The sequence below is a fragment of the Triturus cristatus genome, chromosome 10, assembly GCF_964204655.1.
Source record: "Triturus cristatus chromosome 10, aTriCri1.1, whole genome shotgun sequence".
NCBI classification, from domain to species: Eukaryota; Metazoa; Chordata; class Amphibia; order Caudata; family Salamandridae; genus Triturus; species Triturus cristatus.
This window is the reverse complement of record NC_140593.1, coordinates 1,062,546,965-1,062,569,448: the sequence shown is the minus strand read 5'-3', so window position 1 is coordinate 1,062,569,448 and position 22,484 is coordinate 1,062,546,965.

Sequence of the window (22,484 nt, the reverse complement as noted above, 5' to 3'; positions counted from 1 at the left end):
AATAATAGAAATGGAATTCCTTTTGTTGAAGTTGTGTTTATTATTTTCTGTTTTGGGAGAAATTTAAATGTGAGGAACATGTAAAATAATATGGACTATGTTTTCACGATAAATTAAGGTTTACTGGTAAAAATAAAGAATACTTTAAGGATTTAAGGTTGGACTCAGTAATGCAAATACATACAGCATCAGTAAGGCTGGTTGCCCTTGCTGGAGTGTAGGCAGTCAACCAGGTTACACATGGTGCTGGTCTGAAAAAGCAGTTTGGACATGTGCTTTTTTAAGAATCTGAAAAGTGGATTCATAATGTGTCAGTCTGTAAAAGTGTTTATCACTTGCCAAAAAAAAGAGTAGTAAGTGTACTTTCAAAATGACAAAGAAATTTCGTTTTGTGACTAATGTGAAAACATGACTCTGTGTGCATATAGGAATTACAGGCAGAGATTTATTGCGTATTGCTCTGGTGATTTCACAGTTGCATTAGATGGAAAGGGGGAGCCATTTTTTGGTGCAGAAGCAGACTCTTAGCACACACCCAGCTGCTTACCCTGTGGAATCATGCACAGTATTCACAAGCGAGTGGGGTTTGAGGTTTGAGTCAGTAATGCAAATACATTCAGCATCACTAAGGCTGGTTGCCCTTGCTGGAGTGTAGGCAGTCAACCAGGTTACACATGGTGCTGGTCTGAAAAAGCAGTTTGGACATGTGCTTTTTTAAGAATCTGAAAAGTGGATTCATAATGTGTCAGTCTGTAAAAGTGTTTATCACTTGCCAAAAAAAAGAGTAGTAAGTGTACTTTCAAAATGGCAAAGAAATTTCGTTTTGTGACTAATGTGAAAACATGACTCTGTGTGCATATAGGAATTACAGGCAGAGATTTATTGCGTATTGCTCTGGTGATTTCACAGTTGCATTAGATGGAAAGGGGGAGCCATTTTTTGGTGGAGAAGCAGACTCTTAGCACACACCCAGCTGCTTACCCTGTGGAATCATGCACAGTATTCACAAGCGAGTGGGGTTTGAGGTTTCAGTCAGTAATGCAAATACATTCAGCATCACTAAGGCAGGTTGCCCTTGCTGGAGTGTAGGCAGTCAACCAGGTTACACATGGTGCTGGTCTGAAAAAGCAGTTTGGACATGTGCTTTTTTAAGAATCTGAAAAGTGGATTCATAATGTGTCAGTCTGTAAAAGTGTTTATCACTTGCCAAAAAAAAGAGTAGTAAGTGTACTTTCAAAATGGCAAAGAAATTTCGTTTTGTGACTAATGTGAAAACATGACTCTGTGTGCAAATAGGAATTACAGGCAGAGATTTATTGCGTATTGCTCTGGTGATTTCACAGTTGCATTAGATGGAAAGGGGGAGCCATTTTTTGGTGCAGAAGCAGACTCTTAGCACACACCTAGCTGCTTACCCTGTGGAATCATGCACAGTATTCACAAGCGAGTGGGGTTTGAGGTTTGAGTCAGTAATGCAAATACATTCAGCATCACTAAGGCTGGTTGCCCTTGCTGGAGTGTAGGCAGTCAACCAGGTTACACATGGTGCTGGTCTGAAAAAGCAGTTTGGACATGTGCTTTTTTAAGAATCTGAAACGTGGATTCATAATGTGTCAGTCTGTAAAAGTGTTTATCACTTGCCAAAAAAAAGAGTAGTAAGTGTGCTTTCAAAATGGCAAAGAAATTTCGTTTTGTGACTAATGTGAAAACATGACTCTGTGTGCATATAGGAATTACAGGCAGAGATTTATTGCGTATTGCTCTGGTGATTTCACAGTTGCATTAGATGGAAAGGGGGAGCCATTTTTTGGTGCAGAAGCAGACTCTTAGCACACACCCAGCTGCTTACCCTGTGGAATCATGCACAGTATTCACAAGCGAGTGGGGTTTGAGGTTTGAGTCAGTAATGCAAATACATTCAGCATCACTAAGGCTGGTTGCCCTTGCTGGAGTGTAGGCAGTCAACCAGGTTACACATGGTGCTGGTCTGAAAAAGCAGTTTGGACATGTGCTTTTTTAAGAATCTGAAAAGTGGATTCATAATGTGTCAGTCTGTAAAAGTGTTTATCACTTGCCAAAAAAAAGAGTAGTAAGTGTGCTTTCAAAATGGCAAAGAAATTTCGTTTTGTGACTAATGTGAAAACATGACTCTGTGTGCATATAGGAATTACAGGCAGAGATTTATTGCGTATTGCTCTGGTGATTTCACAGTTGCATTAGATGTAAAGGGGGAGCCATTTTTTGGTGCAGAAGCAGACTCTTAGCACACACCCAGCTGCTTACCCTGTGGAATCATGCACAGTATTCACAAGTGAGTGGGGTTTGAGGTTTCAGTCAGTAATGCAAATACATTCAGCATCACTAAGGCTGGTTGCCCTTGCTGGAGTGTAGGCAGTCAACCAGGTTGCACATGGTGCTGGTCTGAAAAAGCAGTTTGGACATGTGCTTTTTTAAGAATCTGAAAAGTGGATTCATAATGCGTCAGTCTGTAAAAGTGTTTATCACTTGCCAAAAAAAAGAGTAGTAAGTGTGCTTTCAAAATGGCAAAGAAATTTCGTTTTGTGACTAATGTGAAAACATGACTCTGTGTGCATATAGGAATTACAGGCAGAGATTTATTGCGTATTGCTCTGGTGATTTCACAGTTGCATTAGATGGAAAGGGGGAGCCATTTTTTGGTGCAGAAGCAGACTCTTAGCACACACCCAGCTGCTTACCCTGTGGAATCATGCACAGTATTCACAAGCGAGTGGGGTTTGAGGTTTCAGTCAGTAATACAAATACATTCAGCATCACTAAGGCTGGTTGCCCTTGCTGGAGTGTAGGCAGTCACCCAGGTTACACATGGTGCTGGTCTGAAAAAGCAGTTTTCTGCCTAATTTCAGCCTAATTTCAAAGCATGACTATTTTTAGAAATTTAATTTGTGAAGGTGTTATTGTGATTTTCATTTATAGGAAAGGGGTTTATAGTATTTTAAGATTTCTAAAGAACATAAAAAATGTAGTAATATATTTAAATAAAATAAAGGAATTTTTTTTTAGTTTTTTTCAGGTATTGCTGAAGAGCAGTGAACAAAATTTAAGATGCCTACAAAATCCAGAGTAAAGAAAGACCACAAAAAAAACCTATATTTGAAGACAACTGGAGGACCTAAGTTAGTTGGAGATGCTCATGTTGGGAAAAAGACAAATCTTCTGGTAAGCAAAGAAAAGAGTTTTTAAAGAACATATTCAAAAAAAGGAAAAATGTACAAAATGTCTGTACTGGAAAAAATGTTTTCAATAGAAAAGGAGAGGAAAAAATTGAGAATTTAGTAAATGCAAATATACCTTCTGCAACTAAAAAGATAAACTTAAACAGAAAAACAGCGTTTAAAGAGATACGTAGAAAAATGTTTCAGAGAAGAGTTATGTCCAATTTGATAAAGGATGTGAAGAAATATAAGCAAAAGGCTAAGTTTTATAAGAGAAAAAAAGAAATTGAAGCCATTGCAGCAAAGGCATTAGAATTAAAAAGGAAACTATTCATTTTAATTTTGAATAGGATGCGTACATTAGATAAAATGGTTAATGTACTGAAATCACAAAGCAAAAGGAAAAGAGTAGTGAACAGAACAAACTTTTGTAAAGTCTTTTTAGGAAAATGGATGCATAGTTCAAGTAGTGAACCTTTTTTTAATGAAGAGAGCTATTTTCAAAGTAATAGTTTGCTGCATGCAGTTGACACCAGAGGTCGTGCTTACGAAGTGAAAAATGGTTGCATAATGGAGAAGGAGATAATGGTTCCAAGAGATGAGGTACAAGTGATGGCGGATGAGGCTATGGGGAGACGTCCTAAAGCCCCAGTGTACACTTGGAATTGTAGTAGTATTTGCACTGTGCGTCAGGAATCTATTGATAAATTTCGTGAGTTTCTAAGAGAATATAGTAAAAAAAAGTGTAAAACAGAAGATTAAGGTGCTTCAAAGTCTGGATCCATGCAGAGTGAGAGAGAATACTGGTTTGCAGGGTCATTCTCTGGCTTGTCTATCTAGAAAAGTGTGTATTAGTGTTTTCCATCATTTTAGGATGCTGGCTGTTCATCATACTGAAATGAGAAAGTTTGTGAGACGGTTGTATTTTGCTAAAAGTCCAGCAATAAAGTTAGATGAATTGAATAGGGCTCTGTTCCGTGGATCGGTATCAGATGTAGAGAAGGTTGTTGATGAAATTCAGTTTTGTTACTTTGGTCCTGAACAAACAGTGCAGAAAAGGACACAGTAAATGAGGAAGAAGTGGAAGAGAATGTAGAACCCTCTGTAAGTAAGACATTTAATGATCACATAACAAAATTTGCAATAATCTCTAATGAAAGACCAAATATTACTTGTATTTGTTGCCGCAGAACTCATTATAGAAAACAAACCAGGTATGTTGATCTCTATAGAAAAAGTGAAAATGAAGATAATTATAAGTGGAAGGATTTTGCCACATATATATTTCTTGAAAATTGTTTTGAATTGGGTGAAATTCAGCGTATTTGTAAATACTGTTCTAATAAGTTAGAAGAAAATAGAATGCCGACCAGAGCTGTACATAATAATTTAGAATTGGATGCAATTCCTGCTGATCTTTCTGAATTAAATACATATGAGTCTATACTCATTCAATGTGTTCATCCGTTCCAGACCATAGTACGTATGGAGCCCAAAACTGGTAAATTACCTCCTTCAAATTTACTGAGAGGTTTAAAAGGTAGAGTGGTGTATTTGCCCTTGGATTTGAAAAAAAATATGGAAACTATTGATGCGGATACTTTGGAAACTGAACCATTAATTATTCTGGTTAATGGTGTACCTACAAAGAATAAGAAGATTTGGCAGGAGCTGGTAGATGTACGGAAAGTACAAAGAGCAAATTTGTATTTGAAAAGGAATAACAAATGGTATGAATCAATTTATATAGAAGAAGAAGAAGAAGAAGATTTACAAGAAGACACAGAAACACCAACTGGACAAATTGAAAAAGTGGACAAGTCAAAGGAAGAAGAAATTTATGAACATTTTAGCATACATCCTCTTCATTCAAAAGAAGTTATGGGAGACAATATTGATCTGTTTCAGATGAAGAAAGCAAAAGGAACTCCCGTGAGTGTATGGGAGGAGAGTTTGGAAGCTCGATGTTTTCCCCAGCTGTTTCCTACAGGAAAAGGAGGACGATACGATGAACGTCCGGAACAGATTCCAGCTTCTGAGTATCGGACTACAAGACTATATGCTGAAGATCCCAGATTTTGACAAAGTATTCCTTATTTGTTCCATCTTTTATTTGAAAGCGACTTGTCTGCACTGGCTTATGCAGTAAATCACATTTTAAAAAGTGGAGTACATTTACAAAATGTGTCTGCTAAGGATTTTATGGAAAAAGTGCAGCACCGAGATGATCATTTGGAAACACAACTGATCAATCTGATGGCTTGTCAGCGTGGGACAAATGAATATTGGTACCGACGTCATGGTGAATTAAAATGCATGTTACGGAATTTAGGAACACCAACATGGTTCGTTACCCTAAGCTGTGCTGAGTACGTTTGGGATGATTTACTGGATTTTCTACGAGAGGCAAATTCAAACATTAAAAACATCGAATACAAGACAGCAGGAGAACTGTGCTCATTGGATCCGGTTAATGTTTGCAGATATTTCAATCATAGATTTGAGGCTATGATGTCGTTCATCTGCAATAAAAAAAAATCCACCTCTAGGAGAAGTAGTGGATTTCTTTTGGAGAAAAGAGTACCAGGCAAGAGGTGCTCCTCATATTCATATGCTGTTGTGGATCAAGGATGCCCCAAAGTTTGGAACAGATGCTGATGAAGCAGTGTTATCTTACATTGAAGAATATGCAACATGTGCTATACCAAAAAGCACAGAAGATAAAAAGTTAAAGGAGCAAGTTTTACGTTTCCAAAGTCGGTGTGGAAAATACTGTCGACGGAAATACAAGAGCAAAGATAAATACTACACTAAATGTCGATTTGGATTTCCTAGACCTGTTCTTTCAAATGGAAGAGTAAACAGTTTTATGTCAACTGTGAGACATACTATCACAAGAAAATCACCTAAGAATACCTACAACCTTAAAAGAAAAGAAGAATCAAAAAATATAAATGACTACAACCCAGTCATTTTATCCATGTGGAATGCTAACATGGATATACAGTATGTAGCTGACAATTCCATTGCTGTTGCTCGATATGTAACGTCTTACATTACTAAATCTGAAAAAACTGAATTGAAAGAAATGTGGGAAGAGATTTCTCACGAGAAGACTGTTAGTAAGAAGCTGTACAGTTTCAGTTTGAAGATGTTATCGCATCGAGAAATTGGATCCTACGAATGTTCAGATAGGTTATCTTCTGCAAGTCTCTACTCGAAATCAAGAAGAATAATTTGGGCAAGTTTAGGCCTTGCAGCAATGAGAAATCGGGTACTGAAATCTGTTGGAGAAATTGAATATTTGGCCGAGAATGACCCAGAAAGTACAGATATTTTGAAATCAAACATGTTGGACACATATTATCCCAAGAGAAGTCATCATCTGGAGAACATGTGTCTCTATGAAGTGCTGCAGAACTACATTTATTCACGGAAAGCCACAGAAGACATCAACAATGGAAAATATACAGTCATTGGTGAGGAAGGATGTTTGGTGAAGCAAACAAAAGGAAGTTTGATAAATCACAGGAAGCTGAGTTGCGACACTACTGACAAAAATGAATTTTACTACTTGGCTCTTTTACAGCTGTTTAAACCATGGCGTAGAGAGGATGAACTACTGGGAGAATTTCAAAGCTATGAAGATTCTTTTAATGCTTGCAAAGACAGCATACAATGCAGTACATTCTCAACTTATCTGCAAATGTTAAATGAAGAAATTGAACAGGAAACTACAATTGCAGCAGAAATAGCTAGAGACAGTTCTCAGGACAGCCAAAGTTCAGGAACACTCAGTCAAGATCCCCTAGGACAACCAATCGTTGAAAATGAAGCATCAATAGCCATGAATGAAGTGGAAACAGCTATGAATCAAGCTCAAGAAGAATTTATAGACTTACAAAATTTGGAAAGACAACTGAACGAAGAGCAGCAACAAATTTATGAAGAGATCAGAAACAAAATTGATCACGGATTTCTACATGAAAAAAAAGAGTGCTCATGCACATCATTTCATCCAATCAGGATGTATGTAAGCGGACAAGCTGGAACTGGAAAAAGTTTCCTTATAAAAGTCATCAGAAGCTACCTACAGCAAAAAACGGATTCTACTTTGTCTTGTGTGGTTACTGCTCCAACTGGGTTAGCAGCATATAACATAAAAGGAATCACTTTACATCGTTTGCTAATGTTACCAGTGGAGCATGAGAACAAAATACAATACAACAAGCTAACTGGAGAAGCATGCTTGGAAGTATCAAGAGTATTGAAGAAGATGCAAGTTCTCATTATTGATGAGGTGAGCATGGTATCAAACTTAATGCTTGCCTTTGTGCATTTAAGAATGCAGCAAATTCTGAAGACAGACTATGACGTGTTATTTGGAGGAAAACACGTCATAGTTTTTGGAGATCTTTTGCAACTTACTCCAGTTAAAGGACAACCAGTGTTTAATACTGTGACACATGAAGACACAAAGAAGTCATTGGGAAGCATCGGTAATGCAAATATTTGGTCCTTCTTTGAGTACAAGGAACTTACTACTAATATGAGGCAAGCAAACGATGAAGAATATGGAAGTATTCTAAAAGATATCAGAATTGGACTACTCACTGAAGCTGGCAAAAAAGCATTACAGAGTCGGCTGCTACATAATTTATTTCCAAAGGAAGAAATAGTTGCAGAGAAGATATACAAGAACATTGCAGAAAAGAAAAGTGTCATCTGCTTAATGCCAACTCTACGTGAATGCTCAATATTCAATGAGGAGCTTTTGAAATTGGAAAAGGAAGATATCAGGAAATTGGAAGCAGTGGACAAAATTGAGGATGGAAGAATTACTGTCACATTAACAGGCACACTGAAAAATAAATTGGATTCACTAGAGAAGAACATTTCCAAAACAGCTGGATTAGAAAAAAATCTATATGTTTGCATGAACTGTAGAGTATTTTTAAGGAGAAATTTGGATGTTGAAAAAGGTTTAGTTAATGGAGCTATGGGAAGAGTTGTGGGTTTTATTAATTATCAGAAAAAAGATGGAATTGAATGTTTAAAAATAAAATTTGATCAGATAGAAGAAGTTAAAGACATTTGTCGTTGTTCAGTTCGTTTCATGCTTGTGAAAGATTTATATGTACGTAGGAAGCAGTTTCCGTTTTCTCTAGCATATGCTGTAACTATTCACAAGTATCAAGGATTGACTGTAGATTGTGCATTTGTGAACATTGGTTCAACTGTGTTCAAAGAAGGTATGGCATATGTTGCTTTGTCACGAGTGAAAACATTATCAGGTTTATTCATGATAGACTTTGATGACTCAAAAGTTAGTGCTGATGCAAATTGTGTAAAGGAGTATAATAGATTAAGAAGAAGCTATGCTTCTCATTTAGGTCAGTATCCTGTGTTGGAGAAACGTGTAGTTTCTCGTAAAAGGAGAAATGAGAATATCTGTAATGAAGATGTAGAGAGGAGGAAAAAAAAGAGGAGTGATGTAATTGCAAGCAAAAAGAAAAACGAAAATGAAGAACAGGTTGTAGGATGTCATTTTGAAAATAGCTCTGGTGTCAACTGCTACGCTAATGTAGTGCTGAATGTTGCATTTTATCTGGAAAGTGTGCAAAAGCAGATAATAGTAAATCAGGGAAAAAGATTCTGTTCTGAGTTGAGTCTCCTTTTTCAAAAGCTGAGTAATGATAAAACTCAAATAGAAAGTGCTACTGAAATTAGAAAACTTTTAGATGTATGTTCAGGACGAACACAGTTTTCTCAAAATGTACAGCAAGACGCACAGGAATTCTTGATGTTTTTTCTTCAGGTACTGGAAGAAGAAGGCGTTCCCATTAAAAATGTATTTGGTCTCTCTTATAAATGGGAACATAGTTGTGAAAACTGTTATAATATATGTGGCTCTAATGTTGATTCTGAAAGGTTTATTTATTTAACATTGCCAGAAAGTAAAACAGTCACTTTTGCTAAATTAGTTAAAGATGCTAATCATAGCATGGAATGCAGTGAGTGTCAATCTGACATGTTTTCAACGTTAATTTGAATGGAATACGGACAGTATGTAATTTTAATGATGCAACGCTGTAAAGCTGATGGTTCAAAATTTTATACTTTAAAAAAGAAGTTTACAGGACAGCAATTATCAATTTCAGGAAAAACTTTTGTAACAGTTGCAATAATTTTCCATGATGGACCTACTGTAACTTCTGGACATTACACAGTTTATCTTAAATGTGAAAAAGGCTGGACACTGTGTAATGATTCCCAATTGATTTTTAAGCAACGTTTGCCTTTTGATTTAGCAAATTCCTATCTAATCTTCCTGAAACCTAAATTTTAGAGAGATTTGGCAACATCTGGACAAAACAATTTTACCATTTTATTGGATTACCAGTGGAATTTAAAAAAAAAAATGATTTTACAAATTACCATTTGGCCTAATGGAAAGGTAACCAATTGTAATGTGGACTTTTTCAATTTTAAATGAAACTTTGGAAAACCAAAAATTTTGTAAAAATCGGTAACATCTGCACAATTTAAATTTTGTAATGTTATTGGATTGCCATTGGAAATTTATTCAAAAAAGTTTTTTAATTTACTATTTGGCCATGCGGAAAGTTAAACAATTCTATTGTGGACTTATTTAATTAATAATAAATCTTTCGGAAACCAAAATGTTACAGAGAATCGGTGAGATCTGTACAATTTAAACTTTAGATTTTTCTTGGATTAACATTGGAAATTTAATCAAAAAAGAATTTTAAAATTACTATTTGGCCTAAAGGAAATGGAACCAGATGTATTGTGGAGTTATGTGAGATATATTTTTGTGATTATACTTCTGAAACTAAAATATCAGACGGTATTTTAAAGAAATAAGTATTGATATTAGATGAAATTTTTAAAGAATCTTATGCATTTCTATAAAGTTATGTTTATGCAAAAAGAGATTGTGGGCTTTTTTAAAACAATCTTTGAGATTGTTAATTTTTTTTTTGCCCGCTGTTAAATGATGAATGCAATTGCTTTCACAATTTATAGTGAAATGCAATATATTCTGAAAACAGCAAAAAAAGGCAAACATTTTTTTTGAAAAATATGTAAATATGTGTACTGTATTATAAAATGTTTTATTAAATATTAATACTTTTTTCTTTTTTTTTAGATTGAGATAGAAAATTTTCGAAAACTAGAACCATTTTTAAAGCAATTAAAAAAAAATTTAAATGAATAAATATTTTTTTGAGTGGGTATGGTAAGTCAAAAATATCATGGTCCCTTTTTTCCACTTCTCCACAATCACATTTTCAGTTTTTCATTGTAGTCTCTTAAGGACCTTGTAATGTGATAATTGATTTTTAGTGTTTTTTTAAAAAAAAAAATAATTACGCGTACCGTACGCGTACGGTAAAAAAAAAAAAAATAAAGTTTTAAAAACATATATAAAAAATAGATGAAAGGTAAGGTTGGCTCTTAAAAGAGCCGTTGTGTTCATGCAGGGACAGAGGAAAGAAAGAATGGGAATATTAGACGGTACGACAAGTGTGCTGATCTATTTTATTGTTCACTAGGGAAATACTGGTCTCCCTATAACAAATTAGATCATGACAAGTGGCGCACCGTATTTCAACCCTCAGAAACCGAGGGTTAATTTCCTGAGGACGAGAAAAAGGAGATGCTCCCCCCACAGATGAAGGGCTCACCTGACCTGCAGAAGAAGGACTCGGCACTGCAGATGATGGTCCAGGCTGAGCTGCTGTGGATGTGCTTGGTTGATTTACTGAAGGGTTACCTTCAGTAAGTCGAGCATGTGTCCTTCTGGTGTCTCAACATGGTGTGATTCCCGAAGGAATACTTCCTGTCGGGATTCCCTCTTGAAAGTACACGGCCACACAGCTTACAAGTCACTAAGGGTGCATTTACCTTTTGCTGGCCCTCTGGAAAAGAAAAATACTCCCATATGAAAGAGGTCTTTTGTTTCCTCGCTCTCTGCCTCAAGGTAGTGCTGCTAGCCTCACTCTCAGAAGGGCTCTGCTGTTCTGCCATCGTATCACAAAGACAACCCAGCTCCTTCTCCTAAGGGATCACAAGCAGAAATGAGGGGAATGGGTGTGGTGTAGGAGAGTTCTAGAACTGAAAGTAGTTTCAACCAATCAAAAGTTGTGTTTCATGATCACATGACCCACCGTACGCTTACGGTGCGCTTACGGTGCGCTTATGGCAAAAAGTACGCATGCGCGTAAAAAAGACACGCGCTCGCGTGCATGCGCAAAACAGGCACGCCCCTTCACTTCCGCGTAACGTGCGCGTGCAGCGTACGCGTTACGCGCTGTGCGCGCGTGACGTGCGTCTACGCAAATTGCGTAAATGAACGCAAACAGCGTAGAAATCTAACGTAATTACAGCAAGACGTGCGCTTACCGTACGCGCACGGTAAAAAAAAAAAAAAAAAAAAAAATGTAATACTAATACATTTTACCTGTTTATTATAAAAAAATGGTAAAATAAAAACATATTGTAGAATTTTTAAAATGTAACCATAGTCTTTAAAAAAGGATAGACAATTAAAATAAAAATATGTAAAAAAAAAAAAAGAAGAAAAAAAAAAAATTAGCATTTAAAAAACCTTGCAAATTCACTGAAAAAACCATGGGTTTCACTCACGTTATAGTTAGGAATTAGCATTTAAAAAACCTTGCAAATTCACTGAAAAAACCATGGGTTTCACACACGTTATAGTTAGGAATTAGCATTTAAAAAACCTTAGAAATTCAATGAAAAAACCATAGGTTTCACACATGTTATAGTTAGCTGGACATTTCACTCGTAAAAAACCAATGAAATTCCCCCGTTATAGTTAGTTCAGCTAACTATAACTCGCGCGCCCGCAATGCACTACTGATGACGTCACATATTACATCACTCATGACATGGTCAGTGACATCACTCATGACATCACTGATGACATCTCAAATGACATCACTGATGACATCATCCTTGTGACAGAGTGGTAGACCTCCTCTCACCCTAATATAACCTTTGATACAAACATTCAAAAAAAGAGACTGAAATTTTCAAAAAAATGGACATACCAATACCAGTTACAACAACCTATTCAGTAATTCTAAGATCCACATACACATCCACTCATCCACCAACAGTCCTATACAGTCACTCATACATGTAGTCACACATCATATGTACTCATACATCTAAACATCCTGTAACACAATGCCACTCATCCATAGAGTTACTCACACATAGTCACTCATGCTAATAAAGAATCAAACATCCATTTAGTTGCATATACAGTTATACACACACCACCACACTTACTTTTACAGAAACTTACACATACTTAGGTGCCGATCACGATCCGGTAAAAAATGTCCCCGTGCAACTCGTATCGGGTCTTTTTACCGTACGAATCGTACAAGTGCCGTACGAACTGGCAATCACGATTCGCATGGTAAAAAGTCCATACGAACCGCACTGGGAATCATTCCCCACACGTCCTCGGGTCGGAAAATGTGTCCGACACGTCCTCGGACGATTTACCTTACAAACGTGAAAAGCCAAGTCCGACCGAGGAATCACGATCCATCCCGTGCGTCCGAGCGTACAACCGTATGGAAAAAACACCGTCCGCACCGAACTCCTATAGCAACCATGGAGACATGTGCCCGCATACGCGCCCAACACTCCCCCCAGCCCCCGTACGTCCGACACGTACCCCCCATGTATGTATACCCCCACCCGTCTAGGTACACCCCAGTACGTTCAAGTCGTACCCCCACCCCAGTACGTGTCGTACCACCGTCTATGTACACCCCAGTACGTTCGAGCTCCACCCCCACCCCAGTACGTGTCATACCCCCCGTGTACCTACACCCCAGTACGTTCCAGTCGTACCCCCACTCCAGTACGTGTCAAACCACCGTCCATGTACACCCCAGTACGTTCCAGTCATACCCCCACCCCAGTACGTGTCGTACCACCGTGAACCTACACCCCAGTACGTTCCGGTCGTACCCCCACCCCAGTACGTGTCGTACCACCGTGAACCTACACCCCAGTACGTTCGAGCCCCACCCCCACCCCAGTACGTGTCATACCCCCCGTGTACCTACACCCCAGTACGTTCGAGCCCCACCCCCACCCCAGTACGTGTCATACCCCCCGTGTACCTACACCCCAGTACGTTCCAGTCGTACCCCCACCCCAGTACGTGTCGTACCACCGTGAACCTACACCCCAGTACGTTCCAGTCGTACCCCCACCCCAGTACGTGTCGTACCACCGTGAACCTACACCCCAGTACGTTCCAGTCGTACCCCCACCCCAGTACGTGTCGTACCACCGTGAACCTACACCCCAGTACGTTCGAGCCCCACCCCCACCCCAGTACGTGTCATACCACCGTGAACCTACACCCCAGTACGTTCCAGTCGTACCCCCACCCCAGTACGTGTCGTACCACCGTGAACCTACACCCCAGTACGTTCCAGTCGTACCCCCACCCCAGTACGTGTCGTACCACCGTGAACCTACACCTCAGTACGTTCGAGCCCCACCCCCACCCCAGTACGTGTCATACCCCCCGTGTACCTACACCCCAGTACGTTCGAGCCCCACCCCCACCCCAGTACGTGTCATACCCCCGTGTACCTACACCCCAGTACGTTCCAGTCGTACCCCCACCCCAGTACGTGTCGTACCACCGTGAACCTACACCCCAGTACGTTCCAGTCGTACCCCCACCCCAGTACGTGTCGTACCACCGTGAACCTACACCCCAGTACGTTCCAGTCGTACCCCCACCCCAGTACGTGTCGTACCACCGTGAACCTACACCCCAGTACGTTCGAGCCCCACCCCCACCCCAGTACGTGTCATACCACCGTGAACCTACACCCCAGTACGTTCCAGTCGTACCCCTACCCCAGTACGTGTCGTACCACCGTGAACCTACATCCCAGTACGTTCCAGTCATACCCCCACCCCAGTACGTGTCGTACCACCGTGTACCCAGTACGTTCGAGCCCCACCCCCACCCCAGTACGTGTCATACCACCGTGAACCTACACCCCAGTACGTTCCAGTCATACCCCTACCCCAGTACGTGTCGTACCACCGTGAACCTACACCCCAGTACGTTCCAGTCGTACCCCCACCCCTGTACGTGTCGAACCACCGTGTATGTACATCCCAGTACGTTCGAGCCCCACCCCCACCCCAGTACGTGTCATACCCCCGTGTACCTACACCCCAGTACGTTCGAGCCCCACCCCCACCCCAGTACGTCTCATACCCCCGTGTACCTACACCCCAGTACGTTCGAGCCCCACCCCCACCCCAGTACGTGTCATACCCCCGTGTACCTACACCCCAGTACGTTCGAGCCCCACCCCCACCCCAGTACGTGTCATACCCCCCGTGTACCTACACCCCAGTACGTTCCAGTCGTACCCCCACCCCAGTACGTGTCGTACCACCGTGTACCCAGTACGTTCGAGTCCTACCCCCACCCCTGTACCTGTCGAACCACCGTGTATGTACATCCCAGTACGTTCGAGTCCTACCCCCAACACAACCTCCTAACTACGGAGCGCACCCCAGGCCCCAACATCACAACCGCATGTACGAGTCGTACCAAGCCACACACAAGGACAGCACCGTACAACCAAATGGCCCATGTACACACCGTACACACGCTCAAAACGCACGGACACAACCAGGACAAAACAAAACAACACAACAATACACCATTCGAATGGCACAAAGCCACTAAACATGGCCAAAAAACACCAAAACAACACCTTCACTGACCTGCAACTGCCAAAAACAAACAGAGGCCCAATACACCACCACTCCTTATAACCAACCCACCCACAATTCAAACACAGCCACACCCACCAATGGACCAATAAAAAGGGCCCACACACACAAACCAATAGCCTTTGCAACAGACCCACTGCTGCCAGACCCCACAGACAACCCACAGCACCAGACCTCAACCTTTACTACACCTTACACTTGCACACCTTCACACAACCACCTTCACAAACACACCCTCATCACATTCACACACACACGCACCTGCACAACCACACCCACACACCCACAACCATCCACACACCACCCCCACCATCCACACCCCCCCCCACCATCCACACCCCTCATCATGCCCACTACCAAGAATCCAAAGTTCAGTAACCGAGAGTTGGAGGTTCTTGTTGATCAAATCCTCAGAGTCGAGCCACAGATCTTTGGAACATTGGTCAGAAACACCAGCCAGGCAGCAAAAACAGCCATGTGGCAGACCATCGTCGATGCTGTGAATGCTGTTACGGACACCAGACGGACCAGGCAGGAATGCCAGAACAGGTGGTACGATCTGCGGAGGAGGGTCCGAGCCAAGAGGCAGGATGAACACGACCAGGCCAACGCCACCGGAGGAGGGCCCTCCCGCAGACCCGTACACTACCATCCCTGAGAGGAGAGGGTGATGGCCATACTGCCGGTGGAGGCAGTAGAAGGATTAGAAGGACTCCGAGACCCGGGTGAGTACACAAACAACGCACCTCACATGGGGGGAACGGCATCCACAACCAACATCACTAACAGGCACGCAACCACCACAAGCCATCGCATGACTCAACCACACTCCATGAGCACGCACATGCCACTGCTGCCACCATGCCCCATGCACCCAGCTGGACAATGTCAAGTCACAGGCCACAGAAGACAACAACACATGACACGGTAACCCGGATGGCGGGAGGCTGGGCCCAAAAAAGCACATAGTGCAACTCAGAAGCAGACAACAATTCACTCTACCCATATGGCCTAGGTCACAGCCAGACAAACAGTGTGTCCCAACACAGGAATGACTTGCCAGCAAATGGCGGACGCCTTGCATCAACACATGGGGGTGAAGGCACTGTTTAGCACATGACAGCAGCTAATGAACAGCCAACATTGTGAAAGAGTGGCAGCACACACCACCACAGCAGCAGCGCACAGACACACATCACACCCAATGGGTGCCTGGAGATCAGAAACAAACTCACATCAACAAGCCAAGGGCCACTCAAAGATCTGCTAACAGTGTGTGCCCAGGAAGCTGGGCCGAGGTGACAGAGGGTGACACACGGAGGGAGGGAGAGGGGGACAGAGAGGGAGGGAGAAGGGGACAGAGGGAGGGAGAGGGGGACAGAGAGGGAGGGAGACGGACAGAGGGAGGAGGCTGACACACGGAGGGAGGGAGAGGGGGACACAGAGGGAGCGAGACACAGGGAGAGCTAATCAGCCGTGTTGCGTGTGTGAATGTCTGCTCGTCAGCAGGTAGATTGCGTGCATGTAGACAAGGGTGGCCAGTGCCAGAACCCCCCCTCTTCACCATGGCAAAACACAGGGCCATGTCACAACCTGTACACGAGCACAAGGAAAGCTACCTGGATCATATAAGTGTGTGGATCCACTCCATGTGCGCATGTACAGTGCTACACGGAAGGCGCCAATGCATGGCTCGCCACACCTGCCCACTCCACTGCTGACTGCAGTCACACTTGACGCAGCAAGTAAGACTGTGCCACACATAGTTAAAGGGGCCAAAGTGGTGGCCAAGGGACACACCCATGCACAAGTGCACTGTGAGTGGAATGCAAGACAGATCCTAATTCCAAGAGGAAATGTGCCAACTTTGAAACGGATGAAACATGGATGTTGCATGGACCAAAATTAACATTGTCTCTCTCACACACAGGTCAACGTCGTGGTGCACCCCCCAACACTGGGGGGGAACACTCACAGGACCCGGATCTGCAGGAGCCCGATCCCACCGGCAGCGACCACTCTCACCACTCTGCGGACGACCCCGACCGACCTGGCCCCTCTGGTGTCCAACCACCTGCAGCACCTGCGTCAGGTACAACTGTGCCAACCACCACCCCCACTCCTGCCACATCCCAGGAGACACCCAGGATCCCTGCCCCAACACCACAATGCAGCCAGGCTCGCCAGGAGGGACACGGTGTCCCGGGCACCCAGGAGGAGGCAGGCGACAACGCCAATGCCACCCCTCAGGGGTCCTGGAGACCCCATGTGCCCACAAGTGCAGGCCAGGCGCAAGTGGGCAGGGGTGGTGGGAGTGGAGGACGGCGGAGGCGCGAGCCTGACCAGTTGGCTGGGGATCCGGTATTTTCCCATGTCCGTAACATCCTGGACTCATACCGGCAGGACACCACGGGCATGGCCCAGGTTGTGTCCGTCCTCGAGGGGATCAAGGCCCAGCAGGCCCAGCAACATGCGGAGCTAATTGCCTGTCTACTGGTACACCAACGGAGGATGGAGGACAGACAGGCTGAGCAAGTGACGGCATTCCAGGGGATTCACGCTACACTCCGTCGGATGGCCGACACCATGGCCGACCCTCCCTGTGCCAGAAGGCGGAGAACATCACCACCCACAGGGAGGGATCAGGAGGAGGAGGAGGAAACATCCGACGGAGCATCCCAGACGTCGTCACGGCCTGCTGGTGAGCTTCCCCGCAGGAGGCCGGGTCGTCCACGGAAAGGACCGTGAGGGTGGCTGCTACATCACCATCTCCCAGGACACCTGGCCTGGCACCTGGCCCACTGGAGCAACAGCATCACAGCATCAAGAGACATTCTCTGCCACATGGCCCTGCTGGTCACTGGCTGACCAATGTTGACAAAGACTGTGGCATGGACTCTGAGGATTTCCCATGGCAAGGACACCAACTCCCCTACTGAACTTTGGATTCCCTAATCCCGGAAAGCCCCTCACTTTGTCCCCCCCCCCCAATAATAAATCACACTATGAAGAGTATATGCCTGCTGGTAGCATTATTACCTAACATGTGTCTTGTAAAGTCTAAACATGCCTGAGTCATCTTTTCTCTTCAACCATCCACACCCTGGGGCCTGAGTCTGGCACAGGACACATGGGTCACAGTTCATTAGGCAAGACAGACATGGAGCACCATACACACCCGTGATGGGCACAACCAGCTGAGGGGGTGGCCGAACAACCGTGCTGACACACACATTGAGTACACCAACAGTCATGCGCAGAGGTCAGGGATCCAGTCCAGTGTCCTGGGTGGCACCCAGGTATGTGTAGACAGGTGGCAGAACCATGTCCTGCAAGCTTGAGTCCGGTGGATGCAGAGAATGGGGGCCTGGACAACGTTGGATGCATGGGGATGGCACATGTCACAATACCCACGCAGTCATGGACATCATGCCCAATACACAGTCACAGCCCACACACACAGCTTGCATCTTGCGAATCGACACATTGACACATAGCCACAATCAGGGAATACCATGCCAGACATGCAGGATGCACCGTGCCAACACACCAGCATTGACTGAGAAGAGGCACCTTGGAGGCATAGGGACACCTTTATTAGTCATGTATTCGGGTTTGCAGAGGCAACTCGAAGTACACATGAACACATCATGTGGAGTGACATGTGGGTCCAACACTGGCACCCCCCTTCTGCAGCACAAATGCGTGATAGCCATGGTACTGGCACACAAGCGTCGGCTAACAGCTAAATACCCACAGCTGCACACGGAGAGCCTGCCATACACCATAGATCCGCTGATGTGGAAGTCTGACACCATGTCAAGCCAATGCTAACCGTATGTGTCCGAGGGCAGTGTCACACACATTGATGCCATCATCACAATCCACTATCCCATCACTGATGACTGTCAACCAGGCAGACCATCTATTCAGGTGTACACAGCTGCATGTCGTGTCCCATGGGGATGTGACATGGCTGCAGAGGAACCAAACCCCGACAGGGGCAGTGTGCACACATCGTGAACAACTGCCACACCCAATACACCCCAGATGCATCACTTACCCCATGGAGACTTCCAAACGTGTCCGTGCCTGTAACGCTGAGTCAGCCCACGATGTCATGTCCATGAGGAATAGCAGTGCCACAACAATACAACCAGCAAACGGCATGCGCAGGTACCTGGGGAAGAGAGACACACAAGAAGTCAGCCACAAAAAGCACAGCCACTTGCATGTGCATTTACTCGACACATGTATGGATGACAACATGCTAGGTCACAATTATGACTGGGGAAATACTACCATCACTGCCACCATCACTCCAGTGACACACCCACACACACCTCTGACCCACGTGCCATACATGCAGGTGGAGACACACATCATAACGCATGCCACACGGGGACCAATGCGTGCACACTCAGACACTGGTACTCACCACTAAGCAAAGAAGTCGCGTATGAGCCGAGTCCGGATGTCCTCTTGCGGCTCCACATCCTCCACATCACTAGCCCCATTGCCAAGCCCTTCGTCCTCCACGGGTGGATGGTCCTCGTCATGTTGATTCAGGATGAGTGGCACAGCTCTTTCAACTGCCATGTTGTGCAGCATGCAGCAGACCATGAAGATCTTGCAGACCTTCGCCGGGGCATAAGGGAGTGCACCGCCGGTCTTGTGGAGGCACCGGAATCGGCTCTTCAGCATGCCAAACGTCCTCTCTATCACTCGCCTTGTCCGGCCATGGGCGGTGTTATAGCGGAGCTGTGCCGGCGTGATGGGGTTGCGGAGAGGTGTCAGCAGCCAAGGCATGTTGGGATAGCCAGCGTCCCCTACATGGGAAGCACATGGACATCGTTAGAACTGGTGAAGCGGTCGTGCTGGTCGGCTATACAGAATACAGGACAGACAGACTGTACCCACCAACAACACATGCCCGTTCGTTGCGCAGCTGCATCATCATATCAGGCATCCCGCTACGCCTCATGATGTAGGCATCGTGTGCTGATCCTGGGAAACGAGCAAAGACATGTGAAATCACCATATTGGACAGACACACCACAAGGGCATTGATGGAGTGGTAGTGCTTCCGATTGCGGTACGCCACCTCCCGTGCGTGTGGTGGTACCAAACCTACATGTGTCCCATCTATGGACCCAATGACATGGGGCATCCCTCCCAGGGCATAGAATCCACGCTTGACCTCAGTCATCTGTTCAGGGGTTGGGAACTTGATGAAGTCATCCAGGTGAATCAACATGGCCTCCAAGAAATCATGCAGCACACCGCTGAACATACTCTGGGACATGCCACCAACATGAGCTATGGTATTTTGGAAGGTACCCGTGGCAAGAAAATGTAGGGCAGCCATTACCTTCAGCTGGGGTGTCAGTGCCGTAGGATACCTGTGCTGCGCTTGCAGGTGTGGTGCCAGTCTCGCCGTCAGCTCCAGGATCAACGGTTGGGTGAAGCGGTAGAGCCGGATCCTGTCATTCTCCTGCATGGCAGCCAAGTCTGGAATTCTTCGGGCAAGAGGCGGTGCTCTGCAGTAATTTGGAAGTGACAAGGAAGAGTGAGTGCACTACGACAACAACTCATGTCTACTGAGCACATGTAAATCTGGCAATACACACATGCTACATAGGGAGTCAGGTATGTGCTACATGCCCAGGACACGTATCGATGCAAGGTGACACTCCTTCCAAGACCCAGCTACACACGGAGATTGAGAACCTCCCCATGCCACGCCATGGGAATAGCTGTGTCCCAGTGCAAGTGAACAGCCCGACGCAAGACAGGAGTGACATACACCCACACATCAGCAGAAGTGGGATGCCGATTGCAGAGACTGGTTGCGGAACACCGGAGCCACAGGTCACATGACATTACACTAGGCCTGCCCACACACCTTGCCATGAAGGTGCACATGTCATGACTCACCACACATTCCTTGTGAGGATGCTGACATGGCCTTGTCACGCTACTCCGTGTCCCATGCATACATGTGCACCTCACATCCGATACCACATGTGGCATGGTGTGCGGAACAGTGTGCAATGACAATCTACACACAGACTCATGTTGGTTGCTGCAACGGCTGCAGCTTTTGAGGGTGCTACAACATCAACCTGATGAAAATCCCGGACACATAAATGACATAGTCACATTGTGCACTGTGGGTAGTGACAAGTCATGTGTCATGACCCCTGTACCGGGCATCATGGGACACTTCCGTGTGTTGGTGTCCGTGCCATGCCAGTGACGCTCACCCCAAGTGCGCAGTACGACATGCACACATGTCAAAGGAGTCAAGGGCATGCCTGGCACACATTGCAGCGTCACACAGTACACCTATGCACATCTCATCATACATCTGGTGCCTTCTCCACTCAGGAGGCATGTTCCACATCACAGCCTGTCACACCTGTGCCCCACACATGTAGTAATGCACAGACGATGCCTTGATGTCCATTCCTGGACAAGTATGTCCATCCATGGACAAGTATGTCCGCCCTATTCCTACCTGTGTGTCGCCTATCACCACTGTGATGTGTAAAAACCGCCGTACTGCTGCTAAGAGGGCCTGTGTATGTTCCCAAATCACTGTGGGAGTGCTGCCGTATGTGTACCCATCGTGATGGCGAGCGTACAGGCATTTGTACGGTCCGTACCACTACGGGTATGCATACGCGTGCAGACCCATAGTGATAGTGAGCGTAGATGCGTGTGTACAGTCCGTACCACTACGAGTACGCATACGCGTGCAGACCCATAGTGATAGTGAGCGTAGATGCGTGTGTACGGTCCGTACCACTACGAGTACGCATACGTGTGCAGACCCATAGTGATAGTGAGCGTAGATGCGTGTGTACGGTCCGTACCACTACGGGTACGCATACGCGTGCAGACCCATAGTGATAGTGAGCGTAGATGCGTGTGTACGGTCCGTACCACTACGAGTACGCATACGCGTGCAGACCCATAGTGATAGTGAGCGTAGATGCGTGTGTACGGTCCGTACCACTACGAGTACGCATACGCGTGCAGACCCATAGTGATAGTGAGCGTAGATGCGTGTGTACAGTCCGTACCACTACGAGTACGCATACGCCTGCAGACCCATAGTGATAGTGAGCGTAGATGCGTGTGTACGGCCCTATCACTATGGGTCTGCACGCGTATGCGTACCCGTAGTGGTACGGACCGTACACACGCATCTACGCTCACTATCACTATGGGTCTGCACGCGTATGCGTACTCGTAGTGGTACGGACCGTACACACGCATCTACGCTCACTATCACTATGGGTCTGCACGCGTATGCGTACTCGTAGTGGTACGGACCGTACACACGCATCTACGCTCACTATCACTATGGGTCTGCACGCGTATGCGTACCCGTAGTGGTACGGACCGTACACACGCATCTACGCTCACTATCACTAT